This window comes from Rhinolophus hipposideros (assembly GCF_964194185.1).
Source record: "Rhinolophus hipposideros genome assembly, chromosome: 20".
Lineage (NCBI taxonomy): Eukaryota > Metazoa > Chordata > Mammalia > Chiroptera > Rhinolophidae > Rhinolophus > Rhinolophus hipposideros.
Window position 1 is genome coordinate 50,623,764 of NC_138066.1, and position 6,025 is coordinate 50,629,788.

Genomic DNA, 6,025 nt, shown 5'->3' on the forward strand with positions numbered 1-6,025 from the left:
CCCAACGCCCAGCTGGTGGTAGGGGCGCAGTGGTGGGGGGACCCGCCTGGCGTAGGTAGTGGATGGAGAGGACCCGGCCCCCCGAGTTGGTGTAAGTGTTCTCCAGGCAAATGAGCTCGCAGGCCGGGTGGTAGGGGCTGCCACGGGCCCGTGTGATCATCCTCTCCAGCTCGTCTGTGTCCAGGGAGCCGTGGGGCAGGTGGGGGGGGGGAGTGCACCCCTGCGATCTGCAGGTGTGTGGGGTGGAGGAACAGGTCCCGGGGGCCTGCAGCACCCCCTCCCGCTGTCCTGTCTGCGCCTCCCCAGCTCTGCCGTGGAGCCTTCCCCCTTGTGCTGTGGCGTGGGTATGGACAGCCCAGCTAAGGAGAGCCGCCGTTTTCTTGAGTGGGCGCCGTCCGTCCTGCGGAGCGCCCAGTGCTCCGGGTGCCCACGAGGGGGCAGCAGGCCGCCGAGCTCGGAGGGTGTCCGAGCGGCTGGCCTGAACCGCGGCTGCCCCCGCGTGGTCAATCTGGGAACGGTTCTCCTCGCCTCCCTGGAGAGGCCGCTCTCCCAGGTCCCAACCCAGTGCCTGGGAAGCAGGATTCCACCGGGAGTGCTGAGCACCCAGCACCCTGCGCTGGCCCCAGGGGAGGGGTGCTACCCCGCCCTGCTCATCGACGTGGAGGTGGCACTTCTGCCCCAGGAGGAGCTGGAAACCCCGGCGCCGACAGTGACACATTACTCAGCTAGACAGGTGGGGGGCAGAGTTGGCATGGAGTCACATGGGGTGCACCTGCCCCTGCCCAGCTCAGCCAGGCTGAGCTCCAGCGCCACAGCTGGCTCCCGAGTGCCTGTGTCAGTGAGGGAACAGCGCCCCTTCCAGACACCTTACTGCCAAGTACTGGAGAATCGTCCCGCTGAGTACACGAGTCTAGGACGCCCATCCTGTGAATCGCCGGGCCTTGCACAGCCTGCACCACCGCGCCCTGAGGCCCACCTCTAGGGCATCACTTGCACCAGGAAGCTGGCAGAGGCTGCCCCTTGGGGGACAAGCAGCCCAGGGCACACGCAGCAGTCAGGCCCCAGCAGGAAACAGAGGGCACAGGCACACTGGGAAACCAGAGAGTTTAATAAAGGGACAATTTACAAACGTTTGGCAGCTCGTAGAGACGTCAGGAGGGATAGCACACGACCCCCAGGCTGAGGGGCGGAAGGAGGTGGGTTACAGGAACCTGGAAACAGAAGAATGGAGAGGGCTGCCTGCCTGGCCCAGGGGCCCCCTTCGAGGAGGGAGCTGCGGAGGGCACAGACATGCTCACCTCACTCTCCTCCCCACCCTTATCTCCTATCAGGGGCCCCACTGATTGAAGCCAACAGATATCCAGAAGGCTCAGGATCAGACTGATGTCATAGTCCCTGCACAAGGCAGAAGCATGGAAGGTGAACCTGGAGGGCAAACGGAAGTCGCCTTGTGCCCACCAGAGATGAGCTTGGCCATGGTGTTGGTGGGCACAGACAAGGTCCGCTCCACCCCTGGCAGCTCTGAGGAGGGGACGGGGTGGAGGGAGGGGAGGACTCCATCAACTGGCACTCGCCCAGAGTCACTTCTCCAAGGGCTCCCCTTGCATTGCTCACCACCATGAGCCCAGCTGTCTGAATGAGGACACCTTGCCTGAGACATCTTGCCTTGGCTGAGTGGCCAAGCAGGACTGGAGCCCCAGTCTGCCAGCTGCACAGTCTGTGGTCTTAGTGACCAATTATCTGGGTCCAGAGCCCCCTTATCTACACTATGTGCCCCACCTCCTCCTGGGCCATGATGCCCCCACATTGAAACTCTGTGGTTTGAACCCCCCTGACCCACCCAGACCTCACACCTGTCTCACTTCCTTTCCCATCAGCCCTTAGCAGGTGGGGCCCTGCGGTTTCCCTGCTGACTTCCTCTCCCAGAACAGGACAGGAGACTGCATGAGGGGAGACTCTGGGGGGCCAGGGGGAGGGGCTTCTGGTTCTTGCTTTAGAGCTTGCTGTAACTCCCCTCTGCCTGTGCCATAAAGCCCAAAGCATTTAGCATAGCGTTCAAGGCCGGTAGGATCTGGCCTCTGCCTCCCCTTCCAGGGACAGGGGTGCCCCTGCACCCCACACTCCAGCCACATTCCCTGTCCATAGCCTGAACTCCCTTCTCACTACTATGCTTCTGCAGTTTCCTGCCCAGTGAGCCAGCACTTCCTTCCCTGCTGGGCAGAAAGAGGGGGGGCTTCCATTCAACCTTTAAAAGGGCTCTTCTGCAAAACCCCCAAGTCCTGTGAGTCTCATGCCTCCCTTTAACCCCCCTTCCCCCGCCAAGTTCCCAAGGCACGCTCTGTGGACCAGTCAAGCCCAGCACCTCCCCCACCCATGGCTGGCAGTGACTGTTTATACATCAGGCTGCCTGCTGAGCAGTGGACTCAGCGGCTTTGAAGTTCCAGACAATAGTTGGTAGTTGGTGTAGTCTGGGTACGTGATGAGCCCCAGTCACCACCTGACCCCACAGGCAGGCCCTCAGGGCTCAACTCACCACCCTGTGGCTTGTCCCTGGCACAGCTGAGAGTTGTACACACCCCAGCAAAAGCAATGGCAGCAACTGTCAACCCAGGGTAGGAGTGCCGGTCAGTGGGAGTGAGTGTGCCTTGAAAACACTCCCTAAGTTGTTAGAGAGCCCTCCCCTCAGGATGTGCAGCCTCTGGAGAACCCCCTTTTCTAAATTTCTTTGTTTTCATGCGGTGGGTGCAGGACAATAGCTAGATTTTAGAATGAGGAGATCTGAGTTCAAATCCTGCTTTGCCATTTTACTACCGTGTTTCCTGGAAAATCAGCCCTAGCAGATATTAAGCAAACCTTAATATAAGACCTGGTCTTATTTTCGGGGAAACACGGTAGGTAGGTCGGTATGGAACCTTGAGCGCCTCCCTCAGAGCCCCCCTTCTGCAAAACGGGATAACACCCATCTCGCAGGACAGGTGGGCAACACTTTAATGAGCACGCAAATCACCTGGTGATCCTGTTAACGTACAGAATTTGGCTAAGCAGGTCCGGGGTGGGCCCCGAGAGTCTGCATTTCCACCAGGCCCTCACGTGGTGGGCCTGACTGCGCAGCAAGGACGCGGCGCGCAGTGCCCACCTACAGCAGAAACGCCACCCTGCGCCCCAGGCCGCGCTCCTGCCAGCACCACGGACAGCGCCCCGGGGTCGCCGCGACGACCCCCGGCCCCAGCCTGCAAGCCGGGCTCACCGCGGACGGTCGGGTCCTCGCCGCCGTGTTGTCGCCTCGGCGGCTCATGGCCGGCCCGGGCTCGGTCATCGTGTCGCTGCGCAGGTCCGCCACGTGCGCCGGGACCCCGCCCAGCTTCCAGCCCCCGCGCCCCACGGGCCGGTACCGCTGGGCCACAGCCCGAACCAGCCCGCGGAGCATTGCAGGGACAGCGCCCAGCCACCTGGCCCGCCCTTCCCAGGTAGGGCCACCCGGAGCCGCGGGGTGGGCGCTGCGGGACTTCCCAGACCAGAGGTGGCTGACCCGGGCAGGGGGAGGGTCCGTGGCATGCTGGGAGTTGTAGTCCGCCTTCGTAGGGGGGGGTGTGGGGGTGGGGGGGTGTGGGGGGTGGGGGTGGGGGGGTGGGGGGGTGGGGGGTGGGGGGTGGGGGGTGGGGGGGTCGCTCAATATCCTGGGATGTGGGAGAGGGAGGGTTCTGCTTCCCCAAGTAGACCCCGAGGCTGGTCAAGCTTCTATAGCTCAGGCACTTTATGAATGTTAGCAGTTAAGCCTCCCCGCAGCTCTAGGAGACAAATACTATCATCATCCCCGTGTTACAGATGGGGACGCATGGAAGTTAATGACGTGCGCCTAAGGTCACTTGGGGAGGAAGTGGCCCCTCTGGCTGTCTCCAGAGCCCCGCTCCCAACCACTGTGTTACGTTGTTCCTGAAAAGTAGCTTCCCTTCGTTTACTTTTTTCAGTACAGATTTGTTGAGCGTGCACTGTGTGCCCAGCATTGCCCAGGTGCCAGGCAGAGGGACATAACCATGAAGCAATCAGTCTGAACGTCTGACTTCATGGGCGTGATGGGAGGAAGAATTAGAGGTCTGCGTAGGGCGTCCCCTCCTCCATACCCCCTGCCCTTGAGGGGCAGTGCAGGGTAGTGGTGAAGGGACAGGCCTCCCTCCGAGTGCCCAGCCCCACTTGGCAGCTCCCCTTCCTGGAGTGGGGACCACAGATGTCCCCCACAGGAGGAAATCAGTCCCACAGGGTCACAGCTCACCAGAAGAGTCACCAATGGCTCTAATCAGGGCACCTCTCAGCAAAGAGGACACCCAGCCTTTATTAGACACTGACCTTCGTCAGAACTCTGCCATGTGCCTGCTCCAGCTGGCCAGAGCAGCCTTCACTTGGAGCTCACGTTCTTGGGGTGAAGACAGGATGTTGCCCGACAGAAGACACTGGGAGGGAGGATGTTAGCCCCTGGGAGAAGCTGCAATGGGCCCGGTCAAAGCATCCGGGAGGGCTTCTTGGAGGAAGCAGTAATTGGGCTGAATTTTGAAGACAGACAAAGGCAGAGGGAACAGTGCCCAGGCTGAGGGAACAGCATGGGCAAAGGCTCAGGATAGGAGGCAGCTGGAGTGTTTGAGGCCCTGAAAGAAGGGCAGACAGCCTGACTGGAGCAGTGAGCAGGGCTGGAGATGGAGCCCAACATCTATATCCAGGGTCTGACAGCCTGCCTGCAGCTCTCCCCCTCACCCCCGTACCTAGCGGGGCCATTCTAAAAGGGTGGAAATTGCAGCTCCCCATAGGGTCTGTGACCCCAAGGACCCCCATCTAAAGGAAAGGCTCCCTACCCCCAGCCCCAGTGCCTCTCTGGTTCTGACCTCCAACCTCCACCGAATTCCAGGCCCTTAGAAAACAAGCCCCTTATCTCAGTCTGGCTCCAGCCCTTCTGCTGGGAAGTGGGAGCCGGGAAGCAGAGGCCTCCATGGGAAGGAAGGGAGGGGTTGGGGCAGCAGTGGTGGCTCTCACGGGAGCAGGGAGAAAAGGGACAAACAGCTGGATCCCCAGACACCTCCCAGCCGTGGCAGAACCACAGAATGCCTTCTGTTTGTAGGCACTTCACAGTTTGCAAAGCCTCCCTGTTAATCCTCACAGCAACCTGGGGGCAGGGGGGGTGGGCAGGGGGTTTAGGGCAACCTGAGAATGCCTCCAAGGTGGCACAGCCTGCTCACCAAAGCAGGCCTTTGTCTCCCCAGACAGCTGGGGGAATCTGGGACTCCTTTCCAGGTGGCTGCTTCTTACCTCCTACCTAGTCCCAGAGCAGCTGCCATGTCCCAGGGGTGGCTTGCCCCATTGCAGAGGGAACAGGAAGGGCTCTCCTCAGGGCAATAAGGCATGTTTCTGAAGCCGTGTCAAGGGGGGAGACCCCCTGACCAAGGCTTGGTCTCAAGGGTTTTGTCTAGACTCGTGTGTGTGTGTGTATATGTGTGTGAATGAGGGTCTGTGTGTACACGTGTATTGTGTTTCTGTGTGGATGAATGTGCACATATGCATATAAATATTGTTTAATGTATGCGCAAGGGGGTGCTGTGTACGTGTGTAAGTATGTATTTGTGGGGGTGGGTATGTGGGTTGCGTGCCCACATGTATGTATGTGTATACGTATATGTTTGCACGCATACCCCTGTGTGTGTCCCTGGCTGTGTCTGAGATCTGAGTTGTCGGTTGGTAAGCTGGGGACACTTCACAACTCCCAGGCTGGGATGAGAAGCCAGAAGGCCCTTGGGCAGTCCGCCGAGCTTGTCCTCTCCCCACTGCCCAGGTCACTGAACTGACCCCTTCTTTCCCTCTCTTCTCAAAAGGAGAGTCCAGCCCCCATCCCCAGAGGTCATGAGGTCGTATCCTGCCCCCGCGGCCACCGCTCTTGGCCAGGCCACCTTGGGCGCCTGCCCTGCTCCAAGGATGCTGCCCCTCCTGCCTCCCTCACCCCACACTGCAGCCCGATTGCAGCGTTTCTGTTCCCCGAATGCAC